We start from the raw sequence: 24,182 nt of genomic DNA, 5'->3' as shown, positions 1-24,182 counted from the left end.
GGTCCCAGCTGTGCATGGCTGGGGATGCAGAGGCATGAAACAGCAGCACTGCCACAGCGGCCAGCACAGCCCAGCACATAACGAAACAAAGAGAGCCCTCACCCTTCTGGTTAGACAAAAAACCCCAGGGGCTGTAAAACATAAGGAGGGAGAGGGAAGGGGGGAGTAAAAACAATCTCTGAGTAGGAAAACAGGATAAATTCATTGAATAAATTATTTACTGGAATTATTCACTTAGTTTCAATTACAATCTATCCATTCTATCCACCATCTACATTAAATTATAATAAATTATTCTATTATAACTTGGCTTCATGCCTGCTGATTTGCAATAGCTTATTTTTTCAGAAAATAAAGGTCTGATGCTGTTTAACCTTCCACAGTATTTAGATGTGCACCTGGACATCCCCAAAATACCGTTTCTTTTTGAGAAACTCGGTCCTTCTGTAAATTAAAGAGAGGGGGGTGAGCATATTATATTTAAATTGCTACCAGAAATTTTGACAACACAAAAAACCCCCAAGATCTCAGAATAATCTTAAAAAAATATCCTGCTGCTTTCCTGAAGATTTTGGCATACACCTTGTGCTGAATACCCAAATGCAATTCTGAAAATATATATGCACTCTCCATCCTTCTGCCATCAGGTCTCTACTGAGCAGATGTTTTAGGATTCTTCTGAATAAAAAATGTCTTGTTCTACTTTACCAGACTATCTTTGACATCCCCAAAGGGCTGCACTTGAAAATTAATTACAATAGGATGCAGGAAAAGGGGGAAAAAACCATGAAGGTTACTTTTTTATATAACATACAAAAATAAGTTTGGTTTCCACAGTCACGGGGGAAGAAAAGGGAGGAAGGAAGGGGGGGGGAAAAAAAAAGAAAAGGGGGAGGGAGAGAAGAAGAGGAAGAAAGAGAGAAGGGGAGAGAGGGGGGAGGAGGGGAGAAGAAAAAAGGGAAGGGTGAATATTTAAGAAGACGTATGTGAAAACAACGAAAGGGCTGCACTTGAAAATTAATTACAATAGGATGCAGGAAAAGGGGGAAAAAACCATGAAGGTTACTTTTTTATATAACATACAAAAATAAGTTTGGTTTCCACAGTCACACAGAATGATTATTTGTTAAGAATCCAAGTCTGCACTGGGATAAAACGAGCACAGGTCAAGCTAAAAGGTATAGTTATGTTGAAAGAACGACAGGAGAAATGTGCAGTTAAATAAAGAGTTTGCAAACAAGAGAACATTGCTCACCTTCCTTTCCTCATTCCTGTACTCCTGCAATCACTATGCCTATAAGCTGATCAGACAGACACTGAATTTTTAATTCTATACACACTGTAATTTTTATGTCTTCCTTGACTTCAGCACAGCATCTATCATATTATGGATTAAAGCAGAAATAAATAAGGAAAAAGGTGAGCAAAACCCCCTGACTTTTATACATTTAATAGTACTCTGTGAACCAACACTACAAAGCAAGAGAAAAACAAGGCCTTATGGGTCTGTTTTACCAGGGGCAGCTGCTGGAGCAACAGGATAAGGCCAAATTCTACCCATGTGGGCTATCTGAAGGCACAAGTTAAACCAGCTGGGTGAAAGGGTGGTCATGCTCTGAATGGAATAGATTTGTTCTATCCCTGGCAAAAGGTCACCATAGAAAATAGCAATGCAGAGAAATTCCACCATAAATTCATATATACACTTCAAGAACCTGAAAGCACCTTGGATGCAGTTACGTCAGATCCCTAATGAAACAAGACCCCACCTTTTCAAATATGCATCTCAGAAAAAATGCTAGACATCATACCAGTAAGTTTAAACCAACACATACTTTTCCCCTCAGTCGTTTTAGGAGTAGCATGGGGTTTTATTTTGCTAATATTAGCATGTTCTACTACACTAGAAGTGCTTTTGTAATCCTGAAAACATACCAGCACTATTTCCATGTAGTTTCATTGCTGATGTCTACTACTACTAAAGGGTAAGCATATACTTCAAAACTATAATTCACTTAGCTAGTTACCAGAGCCAGCACTATGTGAATAAGCTTGATATATCTCTGTTCCAAAACCTATCAGAAAACAATTTATGGAATCTAATAAATTAAAAATGAATTGTCTCCAGCAACCATATATTTCACAATAAATGTATGTTCTTTGATCACAACTGACTGTGCTGTGTTCTAATTAATTTTTATACAGAAGTTTGCTATTGCCCCTGAATAGATTTTATACACAAGACTAATCAGCTAACATTTTCAGCTGTGCCTTTGTCTTTTCACCTTCCAACCAAGTTAAAAATTCACAGAATTCTAGTATTTATGGCATAGCTTTCTACCTATAAGCATTTCAGTTTATGGAAGGAAAGACCTATATTTTTTCCTTTGCTTTCTTGACCCCAACAGGCACACAATAGAAAGAAATACATGCAGACAGTTTAAGGACTTGCTTCTAGACAATGTGACTGCGGAAATGAGTCCCTTTTAAGCTCTCGATTACTTTCTTACCCAGTGAAAAGTACTGGTATTACTCAGTCACTGTGTATCCCCTCCACAGTCTTCTGAGACAGGCATAGAGCCATTTGGTATTACTGCTTGAAAGGGCAGGGTAGCTGGCATGGAGTAGCATTTTGGCCCTATTTTTCCTGGAGTGTTGTAACTCTCTATTTGTGAGTATATTTTCCTGTATCAATGACTAGGAACCTGGAAAAAACGTCTATAAGTGCAGGACACAATCTCTAATTTGGACTGGATGGTCTATGCACAGATTATTTTTTGCATCTGCTGTGAAGATTCTGGCATCAGATACAGGGAAAGAAAACAGCAGTAAGGCTGGGGTAGAAGGTATTAGACAAGGGAGAAAAGTAAAGGAGAAATGAGGAGATTGGCCATTAACACTATTTATCTGCTGCTTTGCCACGGGAGGTAGATTCTGTTCACTTGTGAAACTAAAATGCAATTAAAAATTCTAACTGATTAGAAAGGAAAAGAGCTCTACTTTCTTGTCCAAATCTTCCTCTGTCTTTATGCATTCATGTAGAAAGGTCTAAGGCTCTTTACATGTTTGTGCATAGCACCATCATTGTCTTCGCTTACAAGTAATGAACTATGCCTGTCTACCTGTCATTAATCTCCGAGGGGCAGTACAATGCAAACACCATGAAAGATGCTCTAGTATATTTTATATACATACATATGCATGCTTTGAAAACCAAAATAAAAGAAAGCTTGAGGAAATGAAAAAAGTATCCCATAAATTCCAATGAATTCCCAATGAGAAAGAGAATAGCAAATTTAGCCTCAGCATCAGGCACCACTCCATGACAAAAAATTCTCGTTGCATACCATGTGGTCTAGAGACACCAGTAAAGTTGACTGAGGATCTACTTAAGAAAAGGTCAGAAAACTGTCTCTCTAGAGTTGCTTAAGTATGTAAGGATCCAGTCTTGGGATATAGCCAGATGACCCTGGAGATCTCTTTCAGCATTTTTCTATGACTCTGTAATAATGTTTAGGAGGATTTTAAAAATTGGTATTTTAAAAACCTTCTTTGTTCTGTGGAGAAACTCTGGTAAGAGGCATTCTTATACTTTGATACTGTCTTCCTACAGAGTGATATTACAATGAGTAAGTAGGAACATGCAGAAATTAAACTTTTAGAACATGGGGTGGTGATTTTTTTTTTTTTCACGTACAGACTTCACAAGACAGTTTATGTTAAATGTTCAAAAATTAAAATAAATTCCATAATACAGACAGGAAGTAGGTGCAATAGGAACCAAATGGGAGTAATAGGACCCAGGTGGTTGGAATGGGTACAAAAACCCACATAGATGGCCATGTATGGCACAAATTGGAGCCTGGAGATGATTATAACTGAAACCTTCCAAAAGAAAGAATGGCTGTAAATGTTAACTGTATCAATGCAAACATCTTGATATCTTACCACTGAGAAACGAGTGAGAAGGGAGAAGTGTATGATTTACTTGGCTAATACAACCTAATGTGTTCATGCTGAAACTAAACTATATTAAGGAATATGTTGGTATAGGGCATCATAGGCATATAATTTTAACTCTTGATTAGGAGGAGACCTGAGCATAACAAAAGTGGCAAGATGGAATTTACTTTCAATTTGTGTCAAGTAACAAACAGCCATACTGCTTCAAAAGCCACAGGACAAAACCATCCGTTTAGTACAATTAAAAATAATAAGCCTGTTATTCAGTACCTAAGCTGATAGGGAAAAATACATTTAAGCTTTAGTAATGTAATACAGATGGGGTCATGAAATACTTTCATTTACTTATCCACCTCTCTATTTATTCCAAGACAGAAGACTAACATCCTATACCAAAAAAAAGTAATGTAAAAAGCACATCTAACTCATGAACAAAGCTCTCTTGGATGAAAAATAAATACTTTTAAGAGGTTTTTCATTAAAAGAAATAATATCCACAATATGGTACAAAATGGTAGCAACTAGCCTAAGTGAAAGAGGCAAAAAGAATTTCTGGCATTAGATATATAAGGTTAATGCCTTAAAAGAATGCAGAGAGACTGTGAGCCCTGACTACCCTTGTTGACAGATACAGTCAGGGAACTAAGACCCCATGCCCAGGACTTTGTAGAGTTGCATTTTATAAAGGTGTTCAGCAAAACTTGTGACTCAAGGACAGTGTACTGATTTTAGCACTCTTCCTCTGCTGCAGAAAATTTGAGAAAGTGCACAGCACTTTACTTGCTGCACTTTATAAAGCAGTACGATATGCTTGGACCCTCTGGGATCCCGTGATTTCTTTTAGGAGGAGGGAGTAATTTTTTTGGCAAAGAAGGGAAAGAGAGAAGGATGACCTTACTGCTGTTTATCATGGTTTGGTCTGAAATCTTTAGAAACACTTTAAATGTATATGTCCATGTTGCACACCGATGAAAAATCATTTTATTATCAACAGACTAGTGTAGCTACCCTACCAAAAAACAGTGAACGAAAAAATTTAACTTATAAAGTCCCGTGCAATGTGAAATTTTAACTTATTCAGACCTATATTGTCAAAAGAAATAGATACTATTTTCTCCTGCATTACCCCAAGAACAAAAAGATTCAAAGTATATATTGTGAGCAATATAGTACAGTATTGTAGTGCCATTCATTTGGTATTTGTTAATTTTTTGGGTTTTTTTTTAATGAGAACCAAAGCCTTTGTGGCAAATAGCATAAAAATAAATTAAAAAAAAACCCTGAAAAGAACAGTGAGAAAGCAATCAGAAATTCATAGAATTATACAGATTGTACACAAGTAAAGAACAAAGCACTCCGAGTATTAAAAGCAAGGGAGAAAGTGGAAGCAAAAGTCACTGTTTCAAGATGGTAACAAAGTAACAAAAACAGAGCCAATACCACCAGATTGACCTATAATCTAAAGGCAGACAATGTAGAGGACTTTTTTTTTAACATTAGAGGGTTAAAATATGAAACATCAAACTTCTGCAAAAAAGAAGAACAGAGAAGATGAAGTGAATTCATAAAACACAAAATACATCAACATTGCATATAAGTAAAATCCATATAAGTTTGGTGCTAGTAACCCAGTCAATACTTTCTGATGGTAAACAGGCTGAAAGAGGTGACTGGCCTTTACTGGAGTAAGAAAATAGATCTAAATAAATTCCACGTGAAAAAGAAATGAAAAACATCTGCTAAAGACACAAATGGTTTGTTGGCTGACATCAACAATGGGAAAGCTTCCAGTATATCAGCCCTGGGCTTGCCAGCAGGTGTTGCTGCAATTATTCAGAACAATTAGAGGTGATATTTCCAAAAGCATAGAGATGACAGGGCCAATAAATAAGGCAAGCATGATATTGTCAACAACTGAAATGTAAGCATTTCTCATAAATCTTTAAGGATCTGTACAACTAAGTGTTTTAAAGCTAGCCACCAGGGCCTCGAATGTTACCAGTCATGCTAATATGAAATAATATCCTCCTCCATGACCAATGCCATTCAAATGCCCAAAACAACCAGATTTCTATTACACCTCCTTTACTAGAGAGTAGAATGTCACCTTGCCAAAGAGAAATACGAGCAAATACACCAGCTAGTATTTTCAGAGAGCATATATTTGAGCGTATTCATTTATTTTCGATAAGCATGAATTTTTACTGATGTTGACGTTCATTATTACTTAGATTAACTAACTTGATTAGTCTCATTAAAATTTTTTTCTTTTCCTTTGTGGAAGATTTCAAGTTTTTATATTCTTTCACTACAGCTATGCTTCAGCTTACAAGAAGGCATAAAACACACCTCTAATGTTTAGATGTTGGGTTTCTCAACATACTTTGAGCCTAACTATGCATATAGTATTCTCCAGCTGGGCACAGAGGTTAACAATTCTTTGTAGATCAACATCAAAATTTACCTAATCCTAAAATCTCCCCTTTCTTCCCATTAATAAACTCCATCATGCGCACCCATCATCATCAGGAGTTTTTAGAGAAGGTTCTCAAACTTATGTCTATGTCATGATACGCTCTCCAGACTGATTTAAATTGCATGCTCAATTCATTAATCACTTTAAAAGAAAACAGAACTTGCTTTAATTTTTTTAACCATCCACCTTTCTAACTACCTTGAATAAGAAAAAGTATTAAAAAACCTAAAGACATGATATGACTTGCATCATTTTGAACCATTAAATTACTGATCGTGCAAATCGACCAAGGAGTGTAGTGGCTTCTTCACAGTGAACTGCATCATGACCCTGCATCCCTTGATTTGCTGTCTTGCTATTAGTTTTACAGCTGACTTCAGTGGACTCTCTGTCAAAAGCAAACCTCTCTGTAATTTACATCATGCCCTGCATTTCATGGAAAACCTGAACTGAAAAGAGATAGCAACTTTTACTTCATTTGAGTTAGAGAGATAAGCTGATAGCTAATGGCAAATATGTCTGCTTATTTCAATGTTATGTTGTGGAGACATCATCCAGATGCCCAGCCCAGCCCAGCCTCAGGACCAAGTCAGGCCCTCCTCCCAGGCATGTTTTACAAAGTACTAACTGATTCAGTACAGGTGAAGTAACCACACTGCAGTTCATGTTTCTTTTTTATGATATGCTTCCAGTTGAAAGCTAATTACATGCTCAAGTCACTTACTCTGAGATTAAGTGGCACCAATTGCTTGCATGCTCAGAATAAGTTACTTAGCACACTCTCAGCTTTCATCTGAAAAACATGCACGTTGCTGTTTCCCTACAGGAAAGAAGCATTCACGGAGACTTCCAAAATCCTCTCAGGATGCAAATTGCTATTTAAGTGTTAGATATTACTTTATTCTAAAGAGCTCTGAGGGTGGAAAAAGTTAGGATGCTGATAACTGCCAGAAATACTAGAAAACTGCATGAGAGAAATAAGACCTGGTAGTGCAAGTATAGGATACAAAGTGGTTTGACAGAAGGGATGCAATGAAAAAATCAGTATTTGTCTTACAAAGTACATTTTTCTTAATCTACAAGTTTAAAACAAACAAAACAACAAGAAGTGGTTCTTCTAACAGCCTGCTTTGCAAACCATACCTGGAGCCTGACCTGAAGTCATGCTGCATGCTCTCTGGCTCACGTTAGAAAGCAATTAACAATTTTGTTGACAATCAACAAACCAGAACAGAATCCAGCTCATTTTCTCATACCACTATAGACCAGATAAAAGTAAAAAGTCATCAGCTTTTTTTTTTTTTTTTTTGAACTAAGGAAAGCAGATATATTTTGCAAGAGAGACAAATTTTGGATCTTTGGAGATGGATGATAGCATTTGTACATTGTCATTTTCTGACCATATATGCACTTTACAAACAATTCCCCTATCCCACAGCATCTTGGCTGGACTTGTTAAAAGAAGGAGTGACTGCATTTGAAACAGAACCCCTTTCCAGTCCCATCTCCAACGGGTGTGAGGTTTCCTTCCCTCAAAACGGCTACAGAAAAACACTTCGCCTAGTGAGAGATGCACAGCTGCTCTTTGTGGCTTCAGAAATGGAGCTAGCACCTGCCATTTGATACCTGTGCTAATATCAGGAAATAAGAAACATCGTTTTTCTAACTGGTGTAATATAAAGTAAAAATCTTATGCCATACATGCAGGAGTAATCCTTTCAAATTCATTCTGTTATTATGCTGAGAAAACACGGTATAAAAAGCTATTCTTAAACCCATGATGACCTTGTGCACTATGTGTGGAGGAGACAAGAAGTGTGAAGAAGGAATAGAGATGAACTTCAGCTGGAGCTTAACATGGCCCCATTCTTAGTGGTACAAGGTAGCTAAAGGTCACAGCCTACTGAAACCACCAGAACTGCAACACTACAAATGCACCAAACGTATTAGACCTGCACTTTTCAGCACAAGGAGAAAAGGAGTTATCCCAAGTGAAAAATGTCCCAAGTGATGGGTATGGCATGGAATCTTGCCTCACACACTCATTTCCACAGTCACAAGGACCCCCAGGGTAGCTGATGCCTAACCCTCAAGGCTGAAATGGGCTGCCCATCAACTGCACCTACCATGGACCAGCCCCCAAATTTGCTGGCCATGAGAGGGTGCCGGTAGAATTGGTTTCCTCCAAGCTAAGGTAATAGCAGGGCTCTGGGTAAAAGCTGGGCAGCCCACCTCTGGGACAACCCAGACCAGGTTTCAGTGCACTTGTCACCGCTATAGGCTCTCAGAGCACCATGAGCAAGAGTATTTTGGCACGCACAAAAAATTAATTAGCAAGAGAAAGGGTTACAAGCTCCATAATTCACAGGTCCCACATTAATGATTAGCTAAGTGAACTAGCTGCCCAATTGGTAATTTGATTCATTGGAAAGGAAAAGGCACTCTACGGACCTTGAAAGGTTTTAGCAGAACTGCATGTCCCAGGTCACCCTGCTTCTCCCTGCCTTCATCATCTCATTGTCAAGCTCAATTTGCCTGCAAGGTCCTGACAATAAACAGAAAGATACATTTCAAGGTTAGTAGGCAAAACTCTTGGTGGATGTCTTCATGAGCCATTGCAGTGATGAAATGAAGGAGATGTAGGGATGGAAAGGGTTGGGGTTTGTGTTTTGTTTAGCAAATGGCATAGTCTTATTCAATTATCACCCTTCATTTATTTTACCTTGATCATTAATACTTCATATGTACCCATGCTGCTAAAAGTAAGCAGAAAAACATTCCTGAGAAGTTGAAGGATATTATTTATTGCTTGGAGGGAGAAACAAATGGTCTGCTACACTATCTAGATACTGATATGCAATTTTCCAAGTCAAAGCACTGGGACAATGTGGTTGTTAATTAAAAATCACACTTTACACTTATGTTTTCTGAGGTGGGATGAAATACAGTAAATAACTACAGTTCACTGGCTTATTTTAATTTTTATAGAAACCATGGTCCCACTTCAGTGCCCTGGCACACAGTGCAAAGTGTAAGTAAAGGGTATTCTGACCTTAAGAGAGAGATTTCAAACATATGGCCTGTGGGCCAAGTAACAATGTGGGCCACAAAGTATAAAGAAAAATCAGAGTATTTTGTCCTCTGCTGCAAGAAATGCATTCTTGAGTACCAGTTTGACATAGAAAGCAACAGGCTGAAGACTTTCAGTTTGCACTTTAGAACACAGAGTAGTTGCCTGGTCCTTCCTCTTCATGGTCACTGTTTTAAGCACTGTTATTTTGCTGAGGTCATCCATATTAAAATCTGCCTCTATTTTCCACCATTAAAAAGAGTATCTGGACTAAAAAGCACATTAAAAACTCCATATCTTTTCCTAAATCCTTCTTTCTGTACAGTCAAGGAGGTTCTGTGTATTTGTAACTCCTAAAGTACAAGAATGTCAAAGCTCAGTTGGTTAGAGCACGGTGCTAATATCACCAAGGTTGTGGGTTTGATCCCCGTATGGGCCATTCACTTAAGAGTTGGACTCGGTGATCCTCATGGGCCTCTTTCAACTCAAAATATTCTTTGAAATCCTTCTGTGAAACTATTTCAAGCTTTCAAGATGCTTCTGGGACTACCAGTACTCAGTAGTTTAACTCCGAATCACAGAGGAGTGTTAGCAATAGCAATATATATATTTTTACACAAATACTAAAAATGACAAAGAAATTGGAAGCAGCAGCAGTAGACAAAAAAAAAAGAATGTTTTTAAATGGCATGAAAACTTGAGCTTTCTTATGCTGTAAGTACTCTCACATCATGTCATAGACTAAGATAAACTTGAAAGGACTCTTCACACTGCAAGGGCTATTTCTAAACCAGTATTAACGAGCTACCACATACAATTCTCTGCATTCTTGGTTTGCCTAAATGAGCACTGTTTAAGAGACTAAGTCTTGCTCAAATAAAACTGGACTTCCTGTGTGCAGGGAAAAAGATAAAGGTCAGTGATCAAGGGATTTAGTGCCCACAAATACAGTGTTCTGTACATGTACATGCTGCTGAACTGGCACCTGCCCTCAAGATAAGCAGCGTTTCCCTAGGATATTAAATGCTCATGGTATATCTACATATAACGTTGTTGATGTAACCCCTTTGACTAAGGTTTTTTCATATATAGGTGAAATTCAGTAGTAAGCAGCACTTGGTAGTGTTTTGCAAATACAAATCAAACTGAAAAATCCAATATTCATTACTCATTCAAGGACTACATTCCAATGTTAGTTCAGTTTTTAAATACCCATTTACAGCATGCCACTAACATTGCTGTGTGGGACACCTACAGGCAGGGTTCAAACATTCTGATTAGAAAGGTTTTTCAGATTAGGAAAATAATATTCCCAGTCATTAGTTTAAAGGTGGGAAGGAATAAAAAAGTCAAAAATCACTTCTGGGAGAGATAGGAGCCAAAGAAGAGCTTTCTTAAAGATCAAAAGAGCACTGACTCCCAAAACATAAATACTTTTCTTTGGTTGTGTAAGCACATTTTGGCCTTTTTTTTATTTGCTCTCAAGTTTATCGTTACAAAACCTGAAGAGCTCCCAAAGTCATCTTCAGCAAGCTATGGCAATGAAGAGATGCAAGTGTCACTCTTGTGAAACTAAAAAGTATCACAATTCAGGTGACACTGGCATAAAAAATAAATTTAGGTGGATTTTCTCATCTCTGCACAGGAACACAGATATTTAAAAAAGAACAAAACAATGCAGAGGAAACCAACCTGTTACTAGGAAAGAGTTTGCCCCAAGATGATGTCTGAATGGAAGGGAATATTAAAAAACAAACAAACAAGCAAACAACCCCAAAAACATAAAACCCAAACTGAGAGATTTTACTCTTCAGTCTCTTGAAACCCAGATATTTCAGAAAGATTTCCTCAAAAATCAGAGAGGGAAAGAAAGAATACCTAATAGCCTGCTCTGAATTACAGAATTTGCACACAGAAATTAGTATTTCTTAAGAGAGATAACAAAACACAGAATGACTCAACAGTCCAGACACCAGAAGAGTCACTTACAATATGGGAGATTCAGGTCTGAGTCCCCAGTGCAATAAGCATCTCAGCAAAGAGAAATAGCCTCAGGTGGAGAGGCTTGAAGTGCTCAGTTACAACGTGGGAAACGAGGCCCCACATCCCTGCCCTGAATCAGACAAACCCATGAGATTAGACTTGAATCCTTCACAACCCACATATGTGCTCTGTGCACTAGGTATTGGCCATTTAATATAATGGTCTTTGAACTTCGGTCCTGATTAGAAACAAATTACCACATCCAAGACAACTTTCCAAAAAAAAATTCTCTTCTAAATTGATGTGTTATAAGCTGAGCTCCCATATTGGCATACCATCATTAGGAATAACATCAAAAATCATGCTCAACCCTCTCCCTGCCCTGAAAAATCACCAAAATCCCCAGGGGCTACCTATCTTATTTGTCCATTGTAAGGACTCCAAAGGAGTCCTTCAACCAAGGCATGCATCTCTTTCTATGAAGTTATCTTTACATGTACATATGTATGTTTTGGTTTTTTGGTCGGTTGTTTGGGGTTTTTTTTAAAGTCTTACTTTTTTCACACATAACTTTTTTTTTTTTTTAAACTATGCCATAATCTCATTTTCCCTATGAATGCAGAGCATGAATTATGCTGTTGTGTCAATCTGACTATTGTGGTGGGGACTTCTCAAATGGAACATGAGAGCAAGATAAATAGCAAAAAAGCACAAGAAAGCAAACATCCCAGTTTATACCATCCCTGGAAATGTAGCTGCTAAAGCTAAAGTAATACAATGAGTTTCAAGATCCAGAATGACTTACAAAGGGGCAGGCTGGTTTCCAACATGCAAAAAACCCAAAGATAAGCCACATCCAACCCCAAACACAGCATGGTTGCCAAGAGACAGAGCTACCTCAATTAATGTATTTTTATATCTGTGCTCCTGCTCCAATTATTAATGGGGGAGGAGGGCATCAGAAAAAGTGTTATCCCTACTGTCCTTTCCTATGAAGCCTTCCTATCCATCGGTCTTGTAAAACCTCTGGAAGACAACTTCAGCCTCATCATCCTGGGAGTTCCTCCCATCCTCCCATCAGGTAAGTACTGACAGCCCTCCCATGCATGTCAAGAATAGTCAAAAAGCTCCAATATTAACCCCTGCAACACCCAATGCTGTTACAACTCCTACAGATACAAGTGCTAAAGAGGCAGCCTGTGACTTTTCTCACCCCAGCCCCAGCAGGTAATTGGACTTTCCATGGATAATCCCAGCAATCAGAGAGAAAATCTCTGCCTCTAGCATGACCCATTAGCAGAGTTCAGTGATCAGTAGGTTAACATGCCACTAAAGCATCTCTCTGTGGGGCTTAGGAAGGGTCAAGAAAACTCCACCACAAAGAATGAAAAATACCTACAGAGCTAATATGTGGTTATACCAAGATCTTCAAAGACGAGTCGAATTCAGCTCAGAGGCTATTCTCTTCCCTGGAGTGAGACCAGCAATGTCTATAATCCTGACATTTTCTCCACATCTTCCCTTCAATGTCCCTTAAATTTGAAAAATAGAAAATGTTTTACTAAACTATATGGGAAAGCAAACAAGCGATCTCATTGTAAGGTCAGATGGATACCATTCTGCATTAGCTACTCTACAACACTGTACACATTTGCACTTTGCGGTCCTTGGTCATAAATGAGAGACCTTTTTTACCTATTTACCAACAGGTAAGCCACATTTACCCAGGGTAATGACATACACACAGAGGCAGTTACTGAAGAACAGTTTATGCTCTCTAAGGACCATGCAGGTTTGGCAATGGTAAATCAATTGTATTGGCACAGTAATAGTAAAGTACACTAACAGTAAAATCCGTCAAGGCTGTGATCAACTAGGGATGTACAGTCACAACATTGAAACTCTGAGGATGTGGACTAATGCTTTGTAATCTACCATGTCCAAATACACTATGCTAAATCCCTTTTCAACAATTCTACTTTCTCTTATTTCTTATTAGTTGCATTTTGGCCAAGGTATTAGGCAAAGAACATTCATATAACCTTCAAACAGAAGCACAGATAAATTTGGGTAAGGAAGAAGGAAAAAATAGGAGGTTTCATCTTGCACTTATCATTTATTTATAAACCTCAAAGAGATGTGACAGTGCTGTTCTCTATAAAATTCACTAGTTATAAGGCAGCTCAGTCTTTATCTTCTTTTATTTTTTCAATGTCCATGTAGTGGAATAGCTCTGTAATTAGAGAATTTCCCAGTAGATTAGTTTATTGGTGTCAATTGTCCGTTTAATGTACATTTCTTTCTTACCTTTTGCATTTCCCAGTGCAGACTTTTAGTGTTTCTAGTGTTCATGATAACAATGTCTAACCAAAATGTGAAATATATGATACACATAGGAAATAATGATCATCACGATCTTTAAATATAGACATGTTTTCCTACAGTTTCTCGTATAGGCTGGTTTTCTTACCTGGAAAACACCACTGTTCTTGTCTTTTACTTGCTAAGTCTTAAACGGATGGATAGTGGCTTACCTTACATACTCCATCCATGCAAAACATTGGTGTTAACAAGTAAAGCTAAGGATCTAATGTGAGCCCTATCTTGCATTTCCTTTTATTTGTTAGTCTGAGCCTCAAGCTTAGAGTTATTTCAACAGACTTTTGTTTTCAACACATATTCATTATGTGTCTAACACCCTCTGAAGTTGCAAGCCACCCTCCCACTCACCCCCAAAAATCTTCAACCACTGCCAAAGTCTATATTTTCTTAGCTTAAAGAAGTAATTCCAGGGCTGTCAACTGATAAATTTCATTCAGGGAAACGCTGTGTTCTTTAAGCAACACATTAACCTTCTCTGAGCTAACCACAGTAAACATCAATGTTGAATTGTACAGATTTCACATGTTGCTGCCAGGAGAGAGTTTTAGAAGAATTATCCCCTTTTTAGGTAACCTGGCTTTTAAAATTACACCCTAGAATACGCAAACAAAGAAGACTAATGAACTCAGCAACCTGTATGTACTGAGAAGGCTGTTGAAAAAGATACTGTGAGTAATGGAAAAAGGTTCATTTTTCAAAACTTGTAGGGAGCTGCCTCTGTGAAGGTAGGAGAGCAAGAATCTCTCATTTTGGTTATAACAGTTTGCTGTAAACAATCATTTCCCCTCTGTTATCAGGGAATATCCTGCAGGGGCGTGTGTTCTATGTCACCTTGACCAATTCATAAAGGAAGGGAAATTTTTCTCTCCTAATAACCCACTCACCTCCCCACCTTTTTAAAAATTATTTATTTTTTAAATGAACTACGCAATTCCTGCTCCTCAGAGAAAGACTGAGCACTGACCCTGACTGCTAATACAACAGCAGACAGAAGTTTGAGTCAAACTTTTTTCTTGTTTTCTGCTACTAATAGCATTGCATATGGGACAGCAGACTTGCCATGCAAGTACAAACAGCTATCCATCAAGAAACAGATGCTTTAAGCCACAACGTAGACATTACTACAAGACAGTATTTTAAATGACCCACACTACTTTCAGTAGTGGAAGTAGTGTGTATTTCTTTTCTGAAGCTGACTGACCTTTTCAGGCATGTTGCTAAATGAAGAAGCCACACGATATTCCTCTGTAACTGTATACAAAATCCCCGCAAGCAGAACATCTTTACGCAAAAGGCAGCACTACGCCTCAGTTACAACACTGAGTTCTCCATGCAGCGTCTTCAAAGGGCAGTGAGCTGGCTGGGACACTGGAGGTAAAAGTGGCACTAAATCAATTACTTACCCTCAAATGTCTTGTTTTAAATCTGTTGCTTCCACCTGATCATAACGTGAAGCAGGACTGCTATGGTTCAGAGAGAAGATTAAACTCAACAAGGGGATTTTATGTAATGTTGCTTAAATAACAGAAACCTGAAATAAAATTGCCCTCAGTTCAGCCAAGATTTTTCTCTCACTCCCTCTCAGTCTCTCTCTCCAGGACTGCTACGTAGTGGTCTATAAATACTGGCCCCAACACTTGCTCAGTGCTTTCCTTGCCGATGGCACAGGTCGGTGTTACTGTACACCGCCGGCATGGCTCAGATGAAGTTCTCAGCTGCTCAGACAAAGCCATGGACTGGCTCCCCACCCTGCCTGCCTGGAAATATCACGCTGTTGCCAGCGTTACAGATGTGAGCCTTTTCTGCGGGCCCAGATCAGGCACAGAAGGGTAATTATGAGGATTGTCTGAAAAAAAAAAAAAAAGAAGAAAAAAAAGACAGCTTCTTGCAAGCAAGTGGGAAAATGGGAGAGGGAGAAGGAGGAGGAAGCACTTCTGTTTCAGCCCCCTTTACAGTGCACATTGAGCTATGATTATAGAATTTAATTCCCAGGTCATGTAGATGTCAAAAACTCCTGCCAAAATATTTTCTATAAGACAAGTTCTTCAAATTGAAGAAAGTGTATGTTTGTCACAGAATTCACACAAGAGCATTAAGATTATATGGGTATTCACAGAGGGATGAAGAATACATATTAATGTTGCATCTCAAAATTTCTGTCAGTGGTCAGGTATTAGGCACCCAAATTCATATTTAATAATTATGCACAGCATGATAATAAACATGAGATGTCACCAGTGGCAAAAATCCACAATCCTGCCCTGCAATAAATAAGAGTTTCAAAGTTTAAAAATAATTCCAAAAACCAGGATCACATCTCAGTGAAAACCCTGAGAAACTGGGCTGTTAAGAGATGGTTATCTTGAAACAGAAACTAAGGGAAATTGAAAAGAAGATGGTAAGATTAGTACAAACAACTATGTATTGATGCATGCCCTAAGTGTACACCATGGGACAGGTACCACAAATGCAGATAAATGTCCTGCCTTTCATCAATACGTTGGATGGCATAACTGGGAGGTTTTGCCCAAGTAAAATACAAAATATATCATGACTGCATTAACACTAAGAGCTACAGGAGTTTATCCTAAAATCGTTGTCTTTTTGAGGTAGCTTATGACCATAAAATTCTCTTTGCCTTCCGCACTTTCCCCAGGACAATATCTATACGTAAATCCCAGTCTGTTCCAAGGCTTAAAGGACCATCAAGCTTGCGTGATTAGACAATACGGTTTCTGTAGCTGCTGTCACAGCCTGGCATAATGCAGTGGCTAGCATCCCTGCGCACTTTTGAGTTCACCACCGAGGTCATGGTCAGCACTTATTCATCCATTTGCAGCTCTGTCAAGGGAATAAATTTTAATAGTAAGTTTGGAACAAAACAGAAATTTCGTCTCTTGCATCTAAACTGAAAGATATGTTAAGTCTTACTGCTTTACTTCCATTTCTTTCATCAACAACAGCTTTTGGAAGTGCTTTTTAGTACCTCGTTCACACAGTTAAGGCTTTCAGTCTTTCATACAATTTATTTATCTTTACTGCTCATCTTGAAAACCTAAGATGATCATTAGTAATACACCACTACTGAAGCTAACTTTATTGAAATGGACACTGTTTATAAAACCTTGGTTTAGAGAAGCTTGTCACTGATGCCAGAGAAACCTTTCGTATTTAAATGAAAATATATTTGGATGACATGGGTAGTTGCTAAGCCTTGGTGAGCTGCCAGATGTAAAGTCTTCTAAACTAATTTACTCATTACAAGTTTCTAAGTCATAAAGCTCCTGCACATAGCTCTCGTCCTCAGTGATGTACATGACAGTTTCATAATATCATTCCATCAAACTTTTAAGCTGTCACAAATAAATCCTTGAAAAAACATAAAGCACAGTGGTTTAATAAAACTGAGCAAGCAATTGAAGTTTTTATCATAGTATATATCATGTGTAGTATAATGCCAAAAACTTATTCTTGGACATCTACAGCTGTAAAATAATCTTAGATTTTTTTTAATTATGCAGGAGAAGCCCATAATTTTAATGAAACATGCATATTCCTCTACTTCTGTAAACAAATATGCATTGTCACTTTACCATACCACATTCACTACCACACCACACAAAAGCAAAAGAAGACGTATGAACTACAGCAAGAGAAGGATACCACAACTACACTTGTTAGTGAAAGCTAGTTTTATAACTATGTGTCTGTGTAGCATTACACATGCAGGGGAGTTACATCACAATTGACAAAGCACATAAGACCAGTATCACTGACTTCAAATTATATGAGGACAGCGAGTTGACAAAAAGTAAGAACTTAGAATGCTGGAAAAGTCTGACAGCACTGAGTGGATGACTGTTGGAGGGAGGCAAAAGAGGAACAGCAGTTTTAGGTCCTCTCCTACTGGGAAACTAGTAGGTCCTTTCCTATTCTGATCACTGCAGTTGATGGGACAAACCATGATGTCCGAAGTTAAATATGTGCAAGGTTTAGCTGAATCACAGCCCGCAGTTTGTGAAAGAATGATAGCTCAAGAAAAATGAGAATGCATTACTACTGCTTTTTTGCTTGCATTTTGCATACCCAGCAACTCTAGAATTTGATAATGAGACAGTTGTTACTACATCACTTGATCTCAAAGTCTTAAAATGCAAACTGGCTAGCTCTATATCTAGGACTAACACTAATATTAATCCAGGATAACAGGCTTACTTGAAATATGACAACACTATAGTAAATTTTAAAAAGTTATTGTAGTTAAATAAAATAATTCCCACAGGATACAAAATGACCTTTTAGCAAGATAAATAATATCAAAGTTTCATAATCATCTAGTCTGACTTACAGAAAGGAAAAACCTGCTGAATGAAGTAACTTGAAAAAAAGAAACCAGTAGTGTGAAAGATTCAAGTTACTTGGAAAGAAAGAAAGGAATGCACCCACCAGTAAGGAAAAATTATTTCCAGTAACCCTATAAAACTGAAAGATTGTGGCAGACACTAAAATTCAAATCGTGCCCAGAAGCCTGGATTTCTGCAACTATAAACCAGTTTAAATACTGAAAAATATTCCAAATATTCTGTGTATTTTTAAAAGCATCTCATTCTATTTTCTTTCATTACATCAGTTATGATACAGTAAGTCATGCCAAAAGTTCTGAAACCACAAAATAGTTTTAAAGGTCTGCAGGATTATTTTTAAATCTTTTGAAAACTATCTTAACATATTGTGCCTCAACAAACAGTCAAACACCTTATATAAAATTTCATTACCATATGAAAATCTCATCTGTGTCTTCATGGTACACTGTGGTTTTATTCCATATAATGAATAAGTGGATTTTATCCTTGATTAAATGAAGACTTCTTCCTTGGCTATTGCTGCCAAATAGTCTATGCTAAAAAAGTCTATGCTAAAAGCCAAATGTAGATTATAAATTGATCCTGTAGGTTTAAAAGCCTGTGAGGCTTGCAGACCTAAATCTATCCAAAGTTCTACTGACAGCAGACTTGTTTTTCTACCTCTCTACTGAGCATTTTCACATAGGATACCTTCTGTATTAGTCACAAACAGCTTAAAAGTTACTTTTCAGACATTATACAAACTAATTGCATGCTTATTTGTTTTTCTCTGTGTAATGGCTATGTTTTCATTCTTAGAAAGACTCATGTCTCTCTTGGAGCAAGAAATGGGGCAAGGAAAGTAAGAGACAGACATGGCTGAGTGGGAACCTGTTGGCCATAGTAAAGGAAAAGAAGTAAATTCACAAGCAGTGGAAACAAGGACAGGTAACCCGGGAAGAGTATAAAGACGAATTTCTGTTGTGTTGGGATGGGGTGAAGAAGGCCAAGACAAAGATGGAACTGAACCTGGCAAGGGACTCAAAGAGTAACAAGGGCTTCTACAGGTATGTTAACCAGAAAAAAAAAGTCAAAGAAGGTGTGCCCCCCCTCATTAAAGAAAGCTGGAAAGCTGGTAACAACAGATGAGGAGAAGGCTGAGGTACTCAACAATATTGCCTTAGTCTTCAATGGCAACCTCTCTTTAAGCACCTGTCAAGTGGATGGAGAGCAAGATGGGGACTGGGGGAGCGAAGTGTTTCCCACTGTGAGTAAAGGCTGGGTTCACGACCACCTGAGGAACTTGAATGTACATGAGTCTATGGAACCTGATGAGATATATTTCAGAGTCCTGAGCAAATTGGCTGATGTGGCTACCAAGCCACTCTATATGGTATTTGAAAAGTCATGGCAGTCAGGTGAAGTCCCACATGACTGGAAAAAGGGAAACTTTGTACCCATCTCTAAAGAAGGTAGAAAGAAGGGCCTGGGAACTACTAACCTGCCAGCCTCACCTCTGTGCCTGGCAAGATCACAGAACAGATCCTCCTAGAAGCTATGCTGAGGCATATGGAAGATAGGAAGGTGATTCGAGACAGCCAGCACAGTTTCAACAAGATCCTGCCTGACCAAACCAAGACGGGGTGACCCATCAGTGAACAAGGGAAGGACGACAGATGCCATTTATCTGGACTTCTGTAAAGCCTTTGACAGGGTCCCCATAACATTATTCTCTCTAAATTAGAGAGAGATGGATTTAATGAGTGGACTGTTAGAAGAATAAGAAAGTGGATGGACAGTTGTGTCCAAAGGGTAGTGGTCAATGGTTCGGAGTCCCAATGGACATTAGTGACAAGTGGTATCCCTCGGGGATCTGTATTGAGACCAATGTTATTTAGTATCTTCATTAATAATATAGATAAAGGGATCAAGTGCATCCTCAGCAAGTTTGCAGATGACACCAAGCTGGGTGGTATGTTTGACACTCCTGAAGGTTGAGGTACCATCCAGACGGACCTGGACAAGCTCAAGGAGTAGGTTCATGGGAATTTCATGTGGTTAACAGGACAAACTGTAAGGAGTTGCACCTGGGTCAGAGCAAACTGCAGTATCAATACAGGCTGAGGACTGAATAGATCAAGAGCAGCCCTTCTAAGAAGGACTTGGGGTTGCTGGTGGATGAGAGGCTCGACATGACCCAGTAACGTGCACTCGCAGCCAAGAAAGCCAATTGTATCCTGGGCTGCATCAAAAGCAGTGTGGCCTGCAGGTCAAGGGACGTGATTCTGCCCCTCTACTTCACTCTGGTGAGACCCCACCTGGAGTGCTGCATCCAGCTCTGGGTCCCCAGCACGGAAGGGACACGGAGACTTGTTGGCGTGAGTCCAGAGGAGGGCCCAAGACGATCAGAGGGAAGGAGCACCTCTCCTATGATGAAAGGCTCGGAGAATTCAGATTGTTCAGCCTGGAAAACAGAAGGCTTCAGGGTGATCTAACTGTGGCCTTCTAGTACCTGAAGATGGAGAGAGACTGTTTACAAGAGCATGTCGTGACAAGACAAGAGGGAATGTCTTTAAACTGAGAGTAGGTTTAGATTAGATATTAGGAGGAAATTCTTCACTGTGAGAATGGTGAGGTTTCCCCGTCCCTGCAGGTGTTCAAGGCTCTGAGCAACCTGGTCTAGTGAAAGCATCCCTGCCCAGAGCAGGGGTGTTGGACCTTGGCGGTCTTTGAGGCCCCTTTCAACTCAAGCCATTCTATGATTCTATGCACTGTCAGCAGGTGCCTCTACTTCTACCCTGGGAAACGCTGTTCTTGCTGCTTGGCAGAGGTATGGTCATTGGATGAAGGTGGGCACAAGAAGAAAACTGGGTAATAAGGGATTCTGATTTTTTTATTGCATAGTTAGAGATCCTGAACTTTAACACCTTCAGAAAACCTAACTTTGATTACAGATATCAGATGAGAAGCTCAGTAAGCTCACAATAACTCCTACTGATCATAAAAGCACAACTGCATGGCCCGTCTGTTTTCCCATAAATCTACAGTCTTAAAACTAACACAAAACAATGAACAGGCTAAAAAACAAATGTAATTTCACACTGCCCTGTGTCTTGTCTTGTCTCTACAATGCCAGGAAACATACAAAAATATATCAAAGCTAATGGCAGTATTCTTTACAAAGGAAGAAAGTACTACATTAAAGAAAACAAAGCCCCTATAGCCTTCTATAGTCATCTAATATAAAGGACCTAAAAAGAGGTATTGCTTCATTTGACTTCAGTGTAGTGCTAGGAAGTTTTAGGTTGTTTGAGAATTTAGTCTCTCTAGCAACGGAATGTGAACTACAAGACTAATATAGTGCACCATGATCATCATTTTCTTCCATTTTTTCAGTGGTCAGTACTCATCTGAAGGCTTGTGTCGCATTACAGAAACATATTGCCAGATTCCAACATCTCAGTATTGTATGTAAATTAATCAGTAAAAGATAGATAATTTGAATTATTTTGAGTCTATTTCTATTTCCTAACTCTGATTTTTCTTTTTTTCTTCTAACCTCTGAATTTCACCCAAAATTAGAAATTTAAGGCATCCTATAAAAAAATCACACAATTTTTTTCTGTATAGGCAGTATTTACATTTACTTGTTTAAAGAAGGAAGTTAATTGAAGATGTATATATCGGAATTAGGTATTGTGTGTCACACACCGTAAAAGATGGCATACATTCTTCTTTAACTGGAAAGGCAAGACAGAAATCCTCCAGAAATTTTTCTTGTCTTCTCTTCATAATAAATGCTTTAGAAACTTTGAGTGAGCTCTCTGAGCAGATGACTGAAGCAGTAAGACCAAATTCTGTAACATTCTGTAGTGTTACCTTTCATCCAGCCAAGAAAAATAAGAAAATAAGCGCCCCTGAGGGTTTTCATAATGTAGTAAAAACTTAAGACAAATCTATATTAACCACACAAGAATAGTAATGTATGTCATATAGACTGGCACATTTTCAAATGCAATGTATGTGAAATTGTGGTTTGAGTCCTCAGTCTTCATCATAGCCTACTCTCATGTACTCCGCACAGCAGGAAAGTTTGTCAGCTGTGCAGACACTAATGAAGATGGCTTCAATTTGCTTTTATGAAATCCAAAGAATTTAAAGACATGGAGTTATTCTTACAAGCATGCAAGTGCTGGGATGGATTGGATTTTTTTCTTCACTAGTGAATAAAGAAAAGAGGGTTAGAGATGACACTTGGGTCACTAATGACAACTTCCAAAACCTTGAAAGGCTGAAGAAGAAGATTCTCAGTAAAGGTGATGGGATGTCTGTAGGTCTAGTCAAAAACCTTTGTGACCTGTGGGAAAAGACATTGGTGCATACCTGAGCTTTTATGGCTCAAGGTCAAGCATAAGGAATAGTTTCTAACACACTATAGAGCAGGGCAGGTCTTTACACTTACAAAAATTCCTTCCTCATCTCTTAAAACTGACAAACTGCAGGCCAATGCCTTAGTGATAGTTTAGTATAATAATGCTTTCTCATTTCCTCATTCAGCTGACACTCATTTGAGACACTAATCTTTTAAAACAAAGTTAGTCAAAATATGTAGTACTAATTTTTAAAATCTGAAACTAATTTAGTTGTTTAATCAGAGAGTAAATCAATAGTAATCTTTCAGCTATATCACTGTGCTTCCGTATTCAAAAATGCCATAAGCAACAGAAAACACAGCTACAGCAAAAGACAGCTACAGCAAAGGAGACACACTCATGGATGACTTGTTTGGAATGCCACCTTATTGAATTATTTCATATAAAAGGTTAGTAAACAACTTGAACCACATAATCTAAACGTCAGGGTGAGTTTACTGTATAGTAAAAAAATCTTTGCCACTTTAATACTTATTTGCATCACATCATCTTTAATTTGTCTGGTAAAATTAGGCGATACATTATCACAAAGAGCTAGTTTTGCAGTAAAGTAGAGGATGGCAAGTTCTTAAAGTGAAAACAAATCAATGGCATTTCTTTTCAACTGAACAAATATAGTCCCTAATGCCAGGATTTACAGAATATAAATAACTGAGCAGTGGAGGTGTGAACTGATCCTGTAAGCGATTTCATTTGAATTTGTCAGAGATATCACTGTTTCCCAATGTTTCATACAAGTTTAAAAGTTGTCCATATGAAAGAACACCTGGAAAAAAGCTGGAAGTGGGGGAGAAAAGGCAGAAGCACAGAATGAATTGTTGCAGACCTTCAGTGGAAAAGCAAATGTGCAAAATCATTAATTAGCACAGATAAATTTCAACACACTAAATTTAGATGACACATTCCTCCATGTATGCTTTCCTTTAGCAATGTATGCTAACAGAAGAAAAGGAGTTGCTGCCATGGAAAGACACTCTGGAGCAGGTACTTAGTTTTGCACATCCTCTCCTAAAACAGCAACAGAAAGCAGACATCTGCGTTTCTGGGGATCATAAAAACTTCTAATTGTTTAGATATATACATATATACATCTGTGGCATCATCTATATACCAATAAAAATTAATGTAGGAAATTTGGTTACAATAGAGATAAAAGTCTACATAGCTAAACTCCTTTCTAGAAATTCAGTGCAGCATATATTAAACAGTTCTGATTCCACCTGCATTACAAACTGCAATGAAAGTATAAACTGCCTCAAAAAAGTTTTCTTAAATTTTCCTCCCAAGTTCAAAAATATTATTTTAGTCATAACTACAATATGACCAGTTATTTTCTAAGTTTTAAGCATCCTTAACAAGCACTTCAGATATTGATTAAACACAGACCCAACAGAATGGCTATTACTGAAGAAAATGGCTTTCAAAATGTACAGGAAATACTAAAACCACAAAAGGTCCCTTCATTTATGGAGAAGACCACAGTATTCTCCACATTCCTTCAAGTAAAAAAGTTTTATGATTCTAAAAAAAAT

At 38.2% G+C, this 24,182-nt stretch overlaps 1 protein-coding gene across 2 annotated transcripts in view; it reads right to left on the bottom strand.

Moving 5' to 3' along the window:
- The window catches only part of BMPR1B (bone morphogenetic protein receptor type 1B), a 245,707-nt gene that overhangs the window by 107,890 nt on the left and 113,635 nt on the right, over positions 1 to 24,182 (bottom strand). The window contains exon 1 of one of the 2 annotated variants that reach the window (XM_027731783.2): positions 12,892 to 12,910. The exons of the other annotated variant lie outside the window; for it this stretch is intronic. The gene's annotated coding sequence lies outside the window, so the exon portion shown is untranslated. Of the gene's footprint in view, positions 1 to 12,891; positions 12,911 to 24,182 lie in introns of those variants that run through there. 2 annotated transcript variants of the gene reach the window in all.

Source organism: Pipra filicauda, unplaced genomic scaffold (genome assembly GCF_003945595.2).
Source record: "Pipra filicauda isolate LSUMZ 115617 unplaced genomic scaffold, ASM394559v2 scaffold111_size4109106_pilon, whole genome shotgun sequence".
NCBI lineage: Eukaryota > Metazoa > Chordata > Aves > Passeriformes > Pipridae > Pipra > Pipra filicauda.
Note: the sequence above shows the minus strand (reverse complement) of the source record. Positions and strands in the feature narration are given on the sequence as shown.